Here is a 19,587-nt window from a genome sequence, read left to right on the forward strand (position 1 = left end):
GCCGAGCTGGATCATCCACTCAGCACTTCTGTTTGAAGATGTTTGCAAATGTTTCAGCCTTGTCTTTTGCACTCACGTGCTGGACTCCGCCATCATTGAGGATGGGGATGTTTACAGAGCCTCCTCCTTCCATTAGTTTAATTGTCCCCCACCATTCATGACTGGATGTGGCAGGACTGCAGAGCTTTGATCTGATCCGTTGGTTGTGGAATCGCTTAGCTCTGTCTATAGCATGTTGCTTCAGCTGTTTAGCATGCATGTAGTCCTGAGTTGTAGCTTCACCAGGTTGGCACCTCATTTTAAGGTACGCCTGGTGCTGCTCTTGGCATGCTCTTCTACACTCCTCATTGAACCAGGGTTGTTCCCCTGGCTTGTTAGTAATGGTAGAATGAGGAATATCCCGGGCCATGAGGTTACAGATTGTGCTGGACATTGAAGTCCCTCACCCAGAGCACATTCTGTGCCCTTGCTACCCTCAGTGCTTCCTCCAAGTGGTGTTCAACATGGAGGAGGACTGATTCATCAGCTGAGGGAGGGCGGTAGGTGGTAATCAGCAGGAGGTTTCCTTGCCCATGTTTGACCTGATGCCATGAGATTTCATGGGGTCCAGAATCAATGTTGAGGACTCCCAGGGCCTCTCCCTCCTGACTGTATATCACTGTATCGCCACCTCTGGTGGGTCTATCCTGCCGGTGGGACAGGGCATAGCCAGGGATGGTGATGGGACGTTGGCTGAAAGGTATGATTCTGTGAATATGGCTATGTCAAGCTGTTGCTTGACTAGTCTGTGGGCCAGCTCTCCCAATTTTGGCACAAGTCTCCAGATGTTAGTGAGGAGGACTTTGCAGGGTCGACTGGGCTTGTTTGCCGTTATCGTGTCTGATGCCTGGTGGTCCGTCCGGTTTTATTCTTACTATGACTTTTTGTATCGAGATTTTACAACTGAGTGGCTTGCTCGGCCATTTCAGAGGGCAATTAAGAATCAACCACATTGCTGTGGGTCTGGAGTCACATATAGGCCAGACTGGGTAAGGACGGCAGGTTTCCTTCCCTAAAGGGCATTAGTGAACCAGATGGGTTTTTATGACAATCCGGTAGTTTCATGGCCACCATTACTGATACTTGTATTTTAATTGAATTTAAATTCCCCAGCTGCCGTGGCGGGATTTGAACTCATGACTCCGGATTATTAGTCCAAGCCTCTGGATTACTAGTCTAGTAACATAACCACTATGCTACCGTACCCTTGGGCAGAGGAGTAGTAAAGGATCAAACTGGGCAAAAGTATAACTAATGTTAAAAGGACACTAGATGTAAAGTATGCTCCAGTTGCCTGTGAATTGTGTATTTTGAAGTTGGGTACAGTTTGTGTATGTACACGTATTTTTGATGTGTGAAGGGGGAACAACCGACTAACGGTGCTTCTGGAAGTCCAGTGCGCATTCATCAGACATCGTGCTTTGCAACCAATCATGAGGAACCTACTCTTGCAGCTTGCAGGCTAGACTTAAAGCCAGCTGTCCTGAAGTTTCACTCTACTCCAAGTTGCTGGCCAGAAGTGTTCTCCCAAACTCTTTCCTAACCTAATGCAAAGTCACATCACTGGAAAATGCTTTGAAAATGGCAGTATAAAATCATCTGGATAAAGTCAGTCCTGGGGTAAAGATTGGGTTTGTTGCTGTTGGACAGGATAGGCATCCTTGCCTATCAGTGTTTCATCCTTTCAAATGTCATTTAAAAAATATATTTTTGAACTGTAATGAGTACGAATACTCCTGAAGCAATAATCATGAGCGCGGTATGCAGCTTTCAGATTGATTCTGGGGTTATAATTCCATGTGCAGACTGTTGCAGCAGCTAATGGCTATATAGGGCGCTGTGCTGAATTTACCGATTGAACCTGTTTGAGATGAAAGTGCTCAGGCAGCCTGATGATGTATGCTCGCCTCATTGTGCTAACTATTGCATGCCTGCGTAGAAACTAATTGGATTCTAACCCTCTGATGTCTGGCATGGGAAAAGGAGCAGTGTGTTGAACTCTTGTTATTGAAGGCAAATATGTCACTAATGTAGGAAATTTTTGTGATACAACACCCACCCGGCACTACTCTTGTCAGGACATACACTATCTGGGTTGTGAACCTGAGAAATGAACAAATCCCCAAGTTTGAAGAATGAGCCTTGGTGTAGTAATGTGCAAGGCTCTGCAATGACAGGACATGGGAAGTCATATATGGGACAATGGATAAAGAGAGTGTCACAGGCTTTTGTCAAGGGGTTTAGATGATCAGGTCAAAGGTTGATAGCAGAAGCAGCTTTGAAGCTGCTTGGCGAATATTTCTAGTCAAATTCGCAAGCTTCATTTTGTTTTGCATATCGTGTCTTTAATGAGTTTGGATGGTTTTGGAAGTGTTAACTTTGTACAGAGTATTTAGATTGTTTAGGATTTTATGTATAATTCTTTGCACATATATGCTCAACTAGTTCTGCTGTAATGCTGCTTATGGAGAATCAGGATATGGGCTGTTATAAGGGAGTGGATCTTTAATAGTATTGGTTATGGTAGATGAGGTTATATGGTTTGTGGAAGCAGGTTGTTTGTAAGGATTTGAGGTGTGGAAGTAATGAAGTGGTTTGTGGTAGTAAATTGTAGAGGTAGTGAGAATTGGTAAGGAAACTACTGAGGATTTTTGTGATATTTGGTGTAAATGGGAAGGAAACATCAGTGAGTAGTTGGGGGTATGCAGAAAGTAATGGGGTAGTGAGTATTGGGGGATTGTGGTAGTGAGAAATTGGAGCTTGTGTAGTTGGACAGTTAGAATTTGCAGGAAAAGAGACAATGACAGAGGAATTGAAAAAGAAATGGAGAGCAGCTCTGTAAATAAGATTGTGGAGAAGAGGCTGTTACAACTACAATGTGGAGTGATGACCTTGGAAAAAAAACTGTAGTGGGGAGGCAAAGGGGTTTTAAAAATGAGACTAGGAACTAAAAACAACCTCACAGCATAACAGGACCATTTTAAAAAAAGACCAGGGAAAGGGAATAAAGACCAGAATAGAACCATTTAAAGAGAGATCTAGGAAAACAGGGCGAAGGGCAGCAATGATTGGAATGCAAGGCTCCCAGCCAGTGGGACGGAATGGTGCTATGGCAACGTAAGGTGAGTTCTTCGGGCAGCAGGCACTAGGAGAGAGAAAGTGGCAGCAGAAAATACTGTACGGCAGTACAGGAGTAAAAGTAGACACAGAAAACAAGTGGTTTTTGCCTTCTCAGGCAGTGTAGGTGAACTGTCAAAAAAATAAATGCGAAACCAGGAGATGGTGGTGGGATTGCAGGCAGCGAGGAGAAGTGGCTCTGCAGCAAGGTGAAGTGGGCAGCAGCGGGCAGGGAGAGAAGGGAACCAAATAGAAACCAGAAGCAAAGCAGCGGTCTTTAGCTTTTCAGTCCGTGGAAACTGGGAAAGCATTTGGTGAGATGTTGAAGCAGGAGGGATAGATAAAATAAGTTAATTTTGCAAAAAAAAAGTGCTCTGATCTAAATAATGTATTGACTATTTAATGTAACAGGCTTCTTTGAAAAGCAACGGCAATTAACCTGCAGCAGGCTTCTTCGGAAGGGGCCACCAATTAAAAGAAGTGCACAACATTGTTGGGAGTAGGCATGCTTCCCCTGAATTAGTTAATTAAAATCTTAATTTGAAAAGGGCAGTTCTATTTAATTTAAAATGTAGAAGTTGCCTTTGCCCCTTCAGACAAAGAAGCAGCAAAAAGGATTATATCCAGAATCTCCTCAGGGGATATTTCTAGTCAAATTTGCAAGCTTTATTTTGTTTTTCAAATAGTATCTACAATGAGTTTGAGTGGTTTTGGAAGTGCTACTTTGTAACAGGTATTCAGATGGTTTAGAGCTTACTGTATGTATAATTGTTTGCACATATATAATCTATGCTAGTTCTGCTGTAATGCTGCTCAGAGAAGCAGCAGAAAAGAAATATATCCAGAAAAACAGCTTCAAAATGACTCATTATTTCAGTTAGTGGTGTCAGGAAAGCTAGCTTGGAAGGATTTAGGAGATGCATGTGGGAAGACCAAGGAGGGGTTTGGTCATGTGAGGAGGATATACCAACCAGAAATAACCATTTTTATTTAAAAAAAAGATTAAGAAAATTAAAAAGAAACCTTATGAAGCCTTAGGGGCGTGCGTCCCAGGTCTGACACAAACATAACAGTGTGACAAGTGTGTGCAGTTGCAAGATTTTTAAAAATTGTGGTTTCACTGACTCTATAAACGACTTGAACTGTGCTGATGTGGTTTGAGTCACTTGCCTTTGTGCCTTGTAGCTGTTGTGTAGATTTTCAGTTATTTTAAGTTTATTGCAGTGATCTGGTTTCCATCAGCTCTACTTCAACTGGTCTGAGGAGGGAGATTCAATTGATCCAAGAAATACTGGGTAGATTGAAAACTGCGGCTGGTCTCAGATCAGTTTATTGGAAATTCCTTCCTGCATTGCTGCAGGAGTTCCTCAGGGCAGTGTCCTAGGCACAACCATCTTCAGCTGCTTCATCAATGACCTTCCCTCCATCATAAGGTCAGAAACGGGGATGTTCGTTGATTGCACAGTGTTCAATTCCATTCGCAACCCCATAGGTAATGAAGTAGTCCGTGCCCGCATGCAGCAAGACCTGGACAACATCCAGGCTTGGGCTGATAAGTGGCAAGTAACATTTGCACCAGACAAGTGGCAGGCAATGACCATCTCCGACAAGAAAGCGTCTAACCACCTCCCCATGACAATCAATGGCATTACCATTGCCGAATACCCCACCATTAACAACCTGGGGGTCACCATTGACCAGAAACTTAACGGGACCAGCCACACACATACTGTGGCTACAAGAGCAGGTCAGAGGCTGGGTATTCTGCAACGAGTGACTCACCTCCTGCCTCCCCAAAGCCTTTCCACTCTACAAGGCACAAGTCAGGAGTGTGATGGAATACTTTCCACTTGCCTGGATGAGTGCAGCTCCAACAACACTCAAGAAGCTCGACACCATCCAGGATAAAGCAGCCCGCTTGATTGGCACCCCATCCACCACCCTAAACATTCACTTCTTTCACTGGTGCACCGTGGCTGCAGTGTGTACCATCCACAGGATGCACTGCAGCAACTCGCCAAGGCTTCTTCGACAGCACCTCTCAAACCTGCGATCTCTACCACCTGAAGGACAAGGGCAGCAGGCACATGGGAACAACACCACCTGCACGTTCCCCTCCAAATCTCACACCATCCCTCCTTGGAAATATATTGCCGTTCCTTCATCGTTGCTGGGTCAAAATCCCGGAACTCCCTACCTAACAACACGGACTGCAGCGGTTCAAGAAGGCGGCTCGCCACCACCTTTTCAAGGGCAATTGGGGATGGGCAACAAATGCTGGCCTTGCCAGCGACGGCCACATCCCATGAACGAATAAAAAAAAAAATTCCTATTCTAGTAAGGGAATGTATGGATTTGCTGTTAAGGTGGCTGAATGATATAATTGAATAATAAAGGAAAACAATACTATTAGAGGGGTTCATCAATCCAAAGAACTGAAGCAAAATGTGACGTAGATTAATTAGTTAAATGTTGCACTCTGTTACTGCGGACATTGAGGTAACTAGATACTGCTATCTCGAGCTGTTTCTACAGAACTGGCTGTGACAAAAATAGAATTTTTATCCTGTTAACTGTACGCATCCATCTTTTAAAAGTGGTGGTAACTCTGTTCCAAAATGGACTCCCAGCGCTTCATTATACATGGAAGTGGCTGCTCAGACATTTCAAGAAAATTGCTTGAGTCTTAAAAGGAGGCAATATCCTTTTAACACCAGAATCTTCTACTCTTCAGTTTCTGTTCATCTTCATTGTTAGATATGTGGAAGATGGGTGACACTCTGTAAGCAATGCTTGTGTGTACCACCCATGTCTTGGAGAACTTGCCAGAAGGGTTGGACGACCAATGGACCTTTTTTAAAAAAAAAGTCAGCACAGTTGTCTGTATTGTGTATGGCCAATTCTGCTGTGTTGTATTGAGTCTGTTATTGCTTCTGTGAATCATTTATTTTTAAAACTTATTTGGGTAGTGGTTTAGCCTGTGCAGAGTGGTCTAAAGGTTCCAGTTGATGGGAGGTGCTGGTTGCCAGATCCAACATTTTTGGTTTTCATTTCTGTTTACAGTATTCATGCTTTTTCTTATCAACTGTGGTTAGTAACTGAGGTTGAAGTATGCTGTGTATCAGCTGTTGACAGTATTTAGTTTCTAGGACTGTTTTTCAGAGTTTGTATTGCTTTGTGCTAGTTTGTTTCTTGTTCTGTATCTCATTGCTTATTCTCCTGATTGAAACACCATAAATTAAAAAAAATTAATTCCCTTGCGATGGTGCCACATATAGTATTCCATTGGATTCATCAACAAATCAGACACATGCCTGCTGGCTTGTTAAACTGGTCTATTGTACTGGGGTAATTTCCCAAACTAAAGGTATTATCCTTACTGTTCCAGCTGGTCTCTTCTGTGGTTATGTATGTACCAAACCCTATACGTACTACACGGGGACCAATGAAGAAATGGGAAATGATTAGAAAACATGCTTGTGTGAGCGTGACACATGATTTCTTCTGCTTGTGGGATTCATTCAGGATATTGAGTTGATCTCTTGTCCCCACTAGTTCAGAGTCCTTGAGTTTGTAGCGTTACAAACAAGAATGTATGCTCACCATGAAAATCTGTGTGGAACACTGAATATGGTGTAGGATTGTACGCTGTTTCCTAACCCACACCTGTCCCTTCAGTTTGACTGTGTTGTACACAGCCTGTTCAATCCCTTTGGAAGAATGCCCAGCCTGGTTGGCCTAGTTAAGTGTAAAATAAATGACACAGGATAGAAATTCGTGTTTTTACAAATCTCTGACTGCATAAGTAGCAGCATCAATAGCACATTTCCCCAAATAGGACACTATTGCTTCAGGTCGAAGGAGTCTTGCTGCATTTCTCTTACTTAAGGACACTTGTAATTGTAGGTTTTGAAAGCTAACACCAACTTAGAGTTAAATTGGGCTCAGCAATGCTGCTTATATTTAGCTTCTGGATCCTTTTACATTGATGGCAAGCATGCAGTACTGCTGCTGATAATGCATTCTAATATAAACTCACCGGGGACCCATATTTTCTTGGGTCCTGTGTTTGGAGATATGAAGAAAGGGTGCTTTTTCCTCCCATTTGCTCGTCAACGTAACCCATGATCACCGATTGCACTTGATGCAAGTTAAAGGGGTAGCGTGACAGAGGTCTGGGTATCAGCCTAAATGTCACTCTTGCGAAGTCCAAGAAGAAATGTAATAATGCTGTCTACACACCAGTTTGCCGATTGGGAAGCAAAAGTGCTTATTGCCAATACAGTCTAATCCTGTCAATTCAAAGTGGATATTTGCTCGGTCAAAAACTGAATTATTCAGTAGTACAAATTGAGCATGTTTAATAAAACACAGGATGTTCCTCTCCCCACCCCCCCCCCCCCCCCCAAATTTTAATTCAAATGAACAGATAATTTAAGCAGCTTTGAATTAAGGGTAGACTATAGTATCATCTTCACCTTTAGGCTTTATTTCATGTGGTTAAAGTTCAAGTAACCGCATGCAAGTCAACAGTGTGTTTAGCTATGTTTTTCAATCCTGTTTACCAAACGGTGAACTTGAAACAGCCCTGTCTCAAGGATGTATTGTAATAATTTGATTATTTGTGGGCAGTGTTGGTAGCTGCAGTTCCAAGATTACACTTCGTGGCAGAATGTGATATGCCAGTGAGGCACGTGTTCAAAATACCAGGCACACCAGCCAAGTGCAGTGTGCCATATTTGTTCTGTGACAGTTGAGATAAAGGCAGGATTAAGATTGTCGCACTGCTAGTATCCTGTATGGAAGATCCTTTGACCCACAGCTTTCTGTTTAACCCAAAAGTGCACAAAAGAGCCTGACTCCATTATTCTGTCTAGTTGCCGTTCTGTCCATTGTAATTTACTGTCTTGTAATTGTAGGGAGTGTGGTTGCTTAGTGGAAGAGTCAAGGACTAATTTAATGCACTGCCTTGGTCCTCACATTGGCTCAGTCCTTTGGATGGGAATCCAAATCCTCATGGTGAAGGAGATGATGGTGTGGATTGGTTGCTTCCCCCTTCCCCCTCAATAGCATACTGTAAAAGGAAGTTAATTTGAGTGAGTGGAATAACCCCGGGTGAAAATGGTAAATTAGGAATGACCATTAATATTTTCCATTAAAATTTTTACCAAGCTCTGCTGTTTTTGAATTCACGTCACTCTGATGTGAAATTCTTCATATCCAGTAGGTTAAATAATGGCCCTGTTTTTATTGCCTGTCGGCCTTTGCGCATTGATTAAAACCCAGGCAGTTGGTGCAATTTTAGAGCTGTATGGATCCAAATGGCTTGACTCCATGTTGGATTAGATTTGTGGTTACGTGATGGGGTAGGAATCTTGGCGTGGGCTGCACTCATTTGTAAGCTTCAAATATTTGCAGTTGTTTTAGAGTTTTCATTTCCCCCCTTCTCCCCATTTAAATGGTGACTCGCGCTGGGATGCAATTCCACAGCCACTGGCAATCCTAGACTTAGTGAGGAATGGCCACTTGGATGTCGGCAGGCTGGTCAATTGTGGAGCTATCACTGTTGAGTTCCACATCTTTACTTGCGTGCATTTTCTATTAGAGATGACTGATAGGGTTCAGATTTCATGAGCAGGAATCTTTCCATTTTTTTCCCCCTCCTGTCTTGCTGCTCCCACTGCTGCTCTGAGATGGGGTGGATTAGCTTGGCACAGGCCAGGTATCTGTATGGTCAGTAACAGGCTACCTGCATTTACCTAATATACTATCAGACCCCAGCAAGATTTATAGCATGCTTTTGTCATAACTAAATGACCATGTCTTGACAATATAAAAAGTGCTCACCGTTCTAAAGAGGCTTCTCACAAACCGTCTGCCACCAGGCAGTCTGTGATGAACCAGGGAGTTGGAGAGTTCACTCATGCTGGAGGTTAAACTAAACAATCCTATAACCAGCAACTGATCCAGCTGCAGTTTCACTCTGCATGAGCAACTCCAGCACAAGCTCAAAATAGTAACCTGCATTATGAGTTAAGGGAAATTTATTGTAATGGGAGAGAGTAAAATGGTTGGTATAAACTTCCGAAGTAGCCCCAGTGGTTAATTTACATGAGCAATGACAACCTGTAGCTTCCAGAAACCAGGGTTAAGGAGCTATCTCTTAAATCAGTTACAGTTTAGCACTGCTGCTAGCAAGATGATCCCAGATTCAATCTGTGATCCGTACGTTAGCTGATCTCATCCTGGGCTGCAGTTGGGTTGCCACTGTTGTCGTCTATGTCCCTGGCTGAGGCAGGTGTGCTGCTGCCACCCATTTTTGCTCGAACAGACGGGGAGAAAATGGAAAGATCCAGCCAAAATAGAGTGGCGGCTAACAATTTTCAAAGAGTGCCTATGAGCACAGAGCATTAGTAGAATGTTTGACAGACATCTGCCCTAAAATAACTAAAAATAGATTAAACATTGCAATTAAAAGTGGATAGCATTGTTAGGGTCGTCCTATCCTATATAACATTTCAGATTTAAGACCAGTTGAGCCCATGTTGATCTCATCCTTTCAGAATACCTTTGTAAACAATTTTACAACACCAAGTTATAGTCCAGCAATTTTATTTTAAATTCACAAGCTTTCGGAGATTTTCTCCTTCCTCAGGCAAATGTTTCAAGAGCTCCTTGAAGCCTACGCATTTATACATATTGAACAATACATGGTGTTTACAGACTGCCCCTGCAACTGCCCGTTGCCAAGGCAATCACCGTGTTCAGACAGAGAGGTGTCACCTGCAGAACCCCCGAATACACATTCAACAAAAAAACAAACAGGGAAAAAAAACAGAGAAAAAAAAACAGAGGCAGAAACATCCGGAAGGCAGAGAGAGCCAGCAAATGACCCATTATATTAAAAACAGATAACATTTGTTCGCTGGTGGGGTAACGTGTAGCGTGACATGAACCCAAGATCCCGGTTGAGGCCGTCCTCATGGGTGCGGAACTTGGCTATCAATTTCTGCTCGACGATTTTGCGTTGTCGTGTGTCTCGAAGGCCGCCTTGGAGTACGCTTACCCGAAGGTCGGTGGATGAATGTCCATGACTGCTGAAGTGTTCCCCGACTGGGAGGGAACCCTCCTGTTTGGCGATTGTTGCGCGGTGTCCGTTCATCCGTTGTCGCAGCGTCTGCATGGTCTCGCCAATGTACCATGCTCTGGGGCATGTACCATCCTCAGGAGACTAACACGGGACGCAACCAACAGAGTACCCTTTGTCGTCCAGTACTTCCCCGGAGCGGAGAAACTACGCCATGTTCTCCGCAGCCTTCAACATGTCATCAATGAGGACAAACACCTCGCTCTGGCCATCCCCACACCTCCACTACTCGCCTTTAAACAGCCACCCAACCTCAAACAGACCATCGTTCGCAGCAAACTACCTAGCTTTCAAGAGAACAGCGTCCACGACGCCACACAACCCTGCCACGGTAACCTCTGCAAGACATGCCAGATCATCGACACAGATACCACCATCACACGAGATGACACCACCCACCAGGTGCATGGTTCATACTCCTGTGACTCGGCCAACGTTGTCTACCTCATACGTTGCAGGAAAGGATGCCCCAGAGCATGGTACATTGGCGAGACCATGCAGACGCTGCGACAACGGATGAACGGACACCGCGCAACAATCGCCAAACAGGAGGGTTCCCTCCCAGTCGGGGAACACTTCAGCAGTCATGGACATTCATCCACCGACCTTCGGGTAAGCGTACTCCAAGGCGGCCTTCGAGACACACGACAACGCAAAATCGTCGAGCAGAAATTGATAGCCAAGTTCCGCACCCATGAGGACGGCCTCAACCGGGATCTTGGGTTCATGTCACGCTACACGTTACCCCACCAGCGAACAAATGTTATCTGTTTTTAATATAATGGGTCATTTGCTGGCTCTCTCTGCCTTCCGGATGTTTCTGCCTCTCTCTGTTTTTTTTTTCTCTTTTTTTTTCCCTGTTTGTTTTTTTGTTGAATGTGTATTCGGGGGTTCTGCAGGTGACACCTCTCTGTCTGAACACGGTGATTGCCTTGGCAACGGGCAGTTGCAGGGGCAGTCTGTAAACACCATGTATTGTTCAATATGTATAAATGCGTAGGCTTCAAGGAGCTCTTGAAACATTTGCCTGAGGAAGGAGAAAATCTCCGAAAGCTTGTGAATTTAAAATAAAATTGCTGGACTATAACTTGGTGTTGTAAAATTGTTTACAATTGTCAACCCCAGTCCATCACCGGCATCTCCACATCATGACTTTCAGAATACCAACCCTACTGTCTACCTAAATAGGCAGACAGGACCTTAATTTAAGGTCTAATCTGAAGAATGGATCTCATTCGTAGGATGTAGAGTGCTGGATGTTTAATGCTCTTGGCATTTCATAATCAATTGTCTTTTTAAACCATACACATTTAGAAAGGTGAGTGATATTTGGTGTTTGTAACCTTGTGAAAGATAGTTGACTCTGGGATGTTACGGTTTTATTTGTTGGGCTGATTGTAGATGTTCCACATTACGGTGGGTGGACGAACGCACTGAAATGAAGATGGCTGCAGGCGAGGCCGGTGCTGGGATTCTGTCTGTCCATAACTTTAGTGAGAAGCTGTCAGAGCAGATGGTGCATTTCCACCTCCTCAGAATGACGGACAGCTTTTTGTGGGTTGGGACCGCCCTGATTTTCTCTAACTTCGCTGTAGCCATGTGTACCAAATTTGACCCAATGCCAGTGTCCACATTAGTCCTTGGAGATGCCTCTGATACCCCACCCAACTCTGTAGCACAAAGACCAGCTAAGAAGACAGGTAAACAGGTTTTCATTCAGCTTTAACCCACCAAACGCCAACACCAACCTATCACTGCAGGTGGAAAACCGAATCAAACAAGAAATGGATGCTCATCCAGACAAGTTCTAATTGTAATTTTCTTTTTTACTTTTTTAGATATATTGTCTTGTTTAATAAAATGTTATAAAAGAAAAAAAACATTGTTATGAAAAAATTTCATTTGAATTGTATTTAAATGGTTCAGTTTTGATGACCTCTCATGTGGCATGTGGTCAAAGTCTATTTCATGTCCGTGTGAGCAGTGTGTGCTGGAGCGCTGATTGGCATTTACTTTATGGCAAGGTGTTATAGTACCAGCAAAGTTACAAGTGTCATTCATCAGCACACACAGAGGCCACCTCTTGGTGACAAGCTGAGTGTCCTCTATTCACGTTGCACTTCGGGGAAAATGATCAGACTAACAGGAAATTGTTAATGATTTGCTTTCCGTCTCTGAGTAAATGTTAAGTGCAAGGTGCTAATTTGGTTTTATAGACGCCCAGCGCTGAATTCTAGTGTGTTTACACTGCTTTGTGTGCATTCAGAATGTGTTGAGGCCTGGGTGTGAATGCTGTCCTTGCCATTCCCTGGTCAAATAGATGTATTGGAACTGTTTTAAAAGTCAGCATATTCACTGTGTAAGCAGGTTCTTGTTACTATATTAATTATGCCCTGGTTGGATTTTAACACAATGCAAATTAGATTACTTGAGAAAAGAAATACTTGTAATTCCAAAACGGTTGGATGTTTTGTCTTTGGAAGTTACTTTCATTTTTTGGGGCAAGGGGTCAGCTGCAATTATTTCCTTCCTTGTGTATGATTTGTTGCGCAAGGGAAAGAGAAGAACAACTGATTGAATTTTTAAGTTAGATAATGTTGAAATGCATGTGTTTATTGATCTGTCTGGACTGTTTTTGAAAATTACAGATAACACGGTGTAATAGTCTGTAAATCCCCTGTGGTTTAGTGGAGTAAATACACTGCACGGAGTGGTACTGCACTGTACAGACCAGCTTGCACATTGTAAGGTGGTCTTAGTGTCCTAATGTGAGAAAGGAGGAACTGGTTTCTAAGCACCCAAGTGGCTCTTTTTGCGAATCTTGCCCAATTGACCATGTGTGAACCATGCCATTGAGTATCGGGTGTTCTATTCAACCGTACAGGAGTGGGTAGCATCACAGCTGAGCTCGATCCTGTCCTCACTGACCCCACAGATGCATTTCCAGCAGGAGTAACCAGATAGCTAGCAGGGGCAGGAACCCTGGCCAATTTTCTCCTCCCTAGCCCAGGGACACAGGTCAGTTGTTTTAACGTAGCCAGGCTCTGCTAAGTTTCTGCCCCATTGATCTTATGCAGGGAATGGATACTGGAGGTGGAGCCGTGGGCATTTTGGCTTTGGACTCTTGAAGTCCTAGCTGCAATTACCCAGTGTGGTTTGACACTCCTAAGTGATCTTAACTTGCAGTGGGAGTATTTTCTGAGAAGCAACTTGTATTCTCAAGGCTGAGTACACAGGTATTAGCCATGTTAATGTCAGCAATGGATTAAAAAGGCAGCTGTGAATTTAGACCTTTTTAGAAATCTATTTCGGCAAAAGCAGCTTAAAGTCTAGTTAAGGAGAAAGGGTTTAAATGCCAGCTGCACAGAGCTCCATCAATTTCACAAACTTTTTACTGGTGTGCAGATGGAAAATTTCAATGATGGTATAATGGCAAGCGTTCAGTGCAAAGTGGGTTTCAGGCTGTTCAAGTCTCAAATCTGTGTCTGCACAACCACACACTTGTCACCGGGGTTTGCATTTACACACTGTAGCCATTGGTACTCCACGCACTTGTGCTGTGCTCTTAACCATTTAGTTTGTGATCACTCAGGCATTGAGCTGTAGCTGCTCACACTCACTTGGTTGATTGGATCAGTGGTAGTTGCTCATCGAGATGGAAATTGTGGCTTCAGTGCCCCTGTGCTAGGGAGGAGTTGAAAAATACCAGTTGAGCCCACCTTCCAGAATACCAACCTTCAAAAAAAAAGGGACAGGCTTCCTGCCATGGATCATTATCTAATGACCCCTACCAGAAGCATGGGTGTTGAATGAGGAAAGAATTAGGTTGAATTGTGATGCCACCATTATTGAGTAGCCTACCACTATTTTCTCTCCAGGCTCACTGGTGCAGAATGGTTGCTTGAGCAAGATGCTGGTGCCTGTGGAACAAAACCCAAACACCAAGGCATCAAGAGATGGGGCTAAAAAGAAGGAAAGAAATTCCAGTTATGTGTTAGTCCAGTTAATGCTGTGATGCTCTCTGTTTCTTGCCCCATCCCATGAAAAGAAGGCAGCAGGTCTAAAGTGCAAAGCTACAGTTATAACAGAGAGGTAGCAACTCCTAAAGAACTGATTGACTAAGCAGTCAGCATATATCTCCGTTTATGGGTTGGAAAGGTGAGTCTAGTTAGATGGTCGTGCGAGTGGGTAATAACCTTCAGCAGAGGTGACTGACCTGCCAAGTGAATTACATTTTTTTCAAAAATCTTTTTCCGTAACCTACCATTTAGCTGAATGACACCATTGCAATCTTTATTTACTTTTTGTGCTGTTTGGCTTTTAATTTTATTTTGCCAGCTCATTGAGTTTGGCCATTGGGGGTTTGAGTCCTCATTTCAAGGCAGAACAGTGTTGCTGAGGGAATGAAGTTGAGATGGTCTTTGAGATTGGGCTCATTAAATACACACTTTCAACAAGCTTTGCAGTAAGGTCACAACTGTCCTGAGAACATACAGTCTCCCTTAACTAATATCTGTCACAAAATCTAATGTGGATAGATAGATCTCAGCTACTTTCATGGATTAAAGGAGAAATACGTGTGACTCTTAAAGGCCTGCTTATAGCAAAATTGTATTTAAGGTTTGGAAAGGACACAGTTTGAACCATATAGGAATATGTACTTCAGCTTCATTTAAGCTTTTATTTTGCTTGCATTCTGTAGTCAGTCCAATGCAAATGGTATTCAAATCGTACACTGATATCTGTTCCATTTATACAGACCCTAAACTGGAAAGTGAAGGGGAACACTGAATTATGAGCACTCCACTATATCATTACAGGAGGGTGCTGAGGTGAAGCTGAGGTATGTTTCAAGGCACTAAGAGGAATTGTGATCCTAATAAAAGCACACAGAAGGAAGGGCTGTTGGAATGTTCCAGTGTCCAAGAAAGCTTGGCTTTTCTTTTAAAAACAGGCTGGCATCTTCTATTGTTTGTTGTTCCATAGCTGTCTTTTCTAGACCAAGCTTGCCGAGAGACAAGGTTTGGTTAATAGTGTTTTTATTCAACTCTTGTGTGCTCACTACCCCTCCCTTGAAATTTTCGTGCTCAAGGCGAGGGATGTCCTTTCTGGAGGACGGAACACTTTTTTTTGTAATCAGCAGTACTTTTGAGATCGGATGTAGCATGGTTAGCTGCTTGTACATTGGAGCTGCAGCACACTTCCTGTGGCAATCTAGAAAACCCCCAAAGACATCACTGTGGAATCTTTAATATCTGACCCAGTCATCCTAATGGCTTGAGTGTGATTATCAATTGTGTGTCAAAAATTTGCTATGAGCCTGTGTCCACAAATAACTGGATTGAGACTGCCCAAACTTTATTGGATGCAGTTCGCATCCTGTTGTTCTAAAGACCATTTGACTTTGACCTACATAATCCTGATTGTATTTACTCCAAAGACATCTCCTGGAGCCCCAGTATTTCTCCATGTTATCCTGATTGGTACTGTTCACCCACTTGTGGCAGCAGCAGAAGTGCTAATACTGAAATGGAAGTAATGTGGGGCCTGCACATGTTGATATCAGTATAAAGTTACAGTGCCATTGAAGGTTCTGATAGATTTGAAAGATTGCCTTTGTTGTTGTGCATTCAAGGCAGGCACATCTATGCATTTTAGTGATGGTAAACGTGTGCTTGCTCACCTGGCCCCCTTTTAAAGAGGGCATTACTAAGAATTATGATAAACATTTTCTCTGTTTTGGTTTGTTTTTTCAAAAAAAATGTTTTGTGATATTCCAATTCAGATGTGTAAATACAAGAATAGAATACTTGCATTTATTTAGCACACTTCGCAACCTCAGGACCTCCCAAAGTGTTTTACAACCAATTAAGTACTTTTTTTGGCGTAATCACTGTTGTAATGTAGGGAAAAGCAGCAGCCAATTTGCACACAGTGAGGTCCCACAAACAGCAATGAGATAATGACCAAAGAATCTTTTTTTAAGTGATGTTGGTTGAGGGATAAATATTGGCCGGGACATTGGAAAGAGCTCCCTTGCTCTTCGAATATTGTCATGGGATCTTTTACATCCCCGAGAGGGCAGAGGGGTCCTCAGTTTAATGTCTTATCTGAAAGCTGGTGTCTTCGACAGTGCAGCAGTCCCTTTATTGCACTGGAGGGTCAGCCTAGAGTCTGTCTCAAGTCTCTGGAGTGGGACTTGAACACACAACCTTCTGACTGAGGTGAGTGCTACCACTGAGCCAAGGCTGATACCTAATGGTGTACATAGCCATATAGACCCAGAAGATCCCAGCTTTAATACTTGCTCTGTGCTGAGTCAGCTGATCTCAGCCAGGTGGCAATGGTACAGTTAGCCTTAATATCCCTAAACTATTGAGAAAGAGAAAACAAATCAGCCAGGGTTTCTATTCAGTGACCTGCTGGAAAGTGAGTTTGTCTGAACGTCCACTGGTCTTGGATAGGAATAGCTGGTTTCATTCTGTTTCTGTTTGCAGATGAAAAGCGGGCTTTTGGGTGAGGTACCAGTGCACTTCTGGTGTTCATGAATCCCTACACCAGTATAAGTAAACCACTCCAGGGGAGGGGAGAAAAAGCAATAACTGGCAATTGGAGTAGCAGCTCAGATGGGCTATGACTTTGCTAATAATTTAGCTCTGTCCCTGTATCAAATCAGTACCTCAATTGTCTCATTTGTGGTGTGTACCTTGAAAGTAAACAGCAACTTTGTGCAGTTATATAATGAGCAACTCCATACAGCTAAGAAAAGCAAATTAAACTGGCACTCTTGACTGTTTGCTAGCAAATGACTTGTTCAGGATGGTAGGGAGGGACTTGCTTCTGAATCTGAGATGTTTACTGTTAGACCCTCAGATCCTATGCAGCATTGGAGCGCACTAAGTATCCAATGTAGCTGTTTGTGATTGTTTCTGTCCCTGGTGTTGCTGTAATGTCCTATATGCTACAGAAGTGTGAGAAGAAATGTTTCTCTAACACACATAGGTTGGAATCTGCCCCTTTTTGTTGCAGTGTTGATTCCACAGCACCAGATCAACAAACTATTTGAAAGTGATGGTGAGACTTTGTGTTCTGGCCACTGAACTTTTTATGAATGGGGTGCTTCATACAGGCCAATGATGGGACAATGTACAGGTGAGGCAAGAAGAATGGTTGCTACTAGAGACCCTGCTGCAGGATAGGTGGGATAAACCTATGTTACTCCTGTTCTCAATGTATTGCAAGGAAAGAACTGTCAAGGGTTGTACTTTGTGTAATATGGAGTGAATTGCAACTGATTGCCTTTGTGTGGAAATGTCCCAGCCTGAGTTGGAGGAATGGAGCACGTAGCAATACACAAATAAATGAAGAGAGTTTTGGTTTGAGTTGAGCCAGTTTTTGGGCGTGGGGGTTGGAACAAGCTGGTTGGATGTCAGAGTATGTGAACTAGTTTACAGAGGGGGAGCACCACTAATGGTGTGGCGTGTGCTAATGTAGTAAAACAATTGACCCACAATAAGTGCTTATGTCACGTGTTACAGCAGTTTTTTTTCTCTCTTTCTTAGTTAGATAACATGCCCCAATTTAATTTCCCAAAGCATTCTACAGTTGTGAAAAGGGTTTGATTTTTCTGTCAAACTGAATTCAACCCCTCTTTCCGGGGCTGCAGTTGCACTGTTAATCAGCTGTGTGAAATTGAGATTTAACTCTGTTTTATCCTGTAAATGCATACCTCAAAGTTGATGCCAATACTGGCTGAATTGCATGTGATGCTGAGGCTTCGTATGAATAGTTTTGATGCCGGAATGTGTTCCCCAGAGATCTTAGCACTGAACTTTGTTCTCTTGTGCAGATTTTGTTAATTTTAATGTCTAGCCTTCAGACCAGTGTCTTTTCCAAGAATTGTTGGCTTTGCAAATTTGCAGAGGTAATAATAGATGAGATGCAACTTGTAATTGTTTAAAAGATCCAGTTTGAGCTGGTTCTGAATGATTGCATATGTTCAGTGGCGGTGAAGTATGAGTTGTTTCATAGCAAAGTACAGCAACTTTCAGTAGGATCCAACTGAACAGCAACGACGGCTGGGAATTGAAAATGTTAGTGCTTACAGCACGAAACAGTCTGCTAATTCACTGCTTCAGTCTGCATTTGGCTGTGAAGAAGCAATTGTACTATATTCAGTGGAAGTGGGTAAATCTACTGAATGAACAGCAGTTCTACAGTTGCACTGAGAGTATCCCATGCCCTGTGAGAGCCCCCTGGGTGTTTGCGTTCGTTCGCTCCTCAACAGAGATGGGAATATCCATGAAATAGAAGCTGAGGCTGAATACAAACTGGGCAAAATCGAATTTGTAAAGGAAGAGATGAGACCCTTAACCCTCATCGACCCTCCTTGTTACCTCCTCAAAAAATTCAATCAAATTAGTTAGACACCACCTTCTCTTAACAAATCCATGCTGACTGTCCTTGATTAACCCATGCCTTTCTAAATGACGATTTATGCTGTCCCTCAGAATTGATTCCAATAGTTTGCCCACCACCGAGGTTAGACTGACAGACCGAGTAATTATAGGCCAATCTCTTTCTCCCTTTTTAAACAACGGTACAACATTAGCAGTCCTCCAATTCTACGGCACCACGATTGGAAAATGATGGTCAGAGCCTCTGCTATTTCCTCTCTTGCTTCTCTTAGCAGCCTGGGATACATTTCATCCGGGCCTGGTGACTTACGTACTTTCAAAGATGCTAAACCCCTTAATACTTCCTCTCTCACTATGTTTAACCCATGCAATATTTCACACTCCTCCTCCTTAACTACAATCTCTGCATCATCCCACTCTTCTGTGAAGATAGATGCAAAGTATTCATTAAGAACCATACCCACATCTTCTGCCTCCACACATAGGTTACCTTTTTGGTCTGTAATAGGCCCTCCTCTTTCCTTAGTTATCATCTTGGTCTTTTATGTATTTATAAAACACCTTTGGGTTTTCCTTAATTTTACTTGCCAGTATTTTTTCATGCCCTCTCTTTGCTTTCCTAATTTACCTTTTAATTTCACCCCTGCACTTTCTATGCTCTAGGCTTTCTGCAGTATTGAGTTCTTGGTGTCTGACATAAGCTTATCCTACCCTACATGCTCCTTGTCATCTGGGTGATCTAGATTTGGCAGTCCCACCCTTTTTTTGTGGGAACATGTTTACTCTGAACCCCTTGAATCTTCCCCCTTGAATGTCTGCCACTGATTTACCTTCAAGTAACTGTTTCCAGACCACTTTTGCAGTATC

The 19,587-nt window shown here is 43.1% G+C and overlaps 1 protein-coding gene and 1 pseudogene across 3 annotated transcripts in view; both read left to right on the plus strand.

Annotated features, from left to right (window-relative positions):
• glg1a (golgi glycoprotein 1a) overlaps positions 1 to 19,587 on the plus strand; it is a 96,699-nt gene that overhangs the window by 11,786 nt on the left and 65,326 nt on the right. The window lies entirely within an intron of this gene.
• Positions 11,748 to 12,114, plus strand: LOC137333856 (proteasome assembly chaperone 4 pseudogene; annotated as a pseudogene).

Source organism: Heptranchias perlo, chromosome 16, assembly GCF_035084215.1.
Source record: "Heptranchias perlo isolate sHepPer1 chromosome 16, sHepPer1.hap1, whole genome shotgun sequence".
Taxonomy (NCBI): domain Eukaryota; kingdom Metazoa; phylum Chordata; class Chondrichthyes; order Hexanchiformes; family Hexanchidae; genus Heptranchias; species Heptranchias perlo.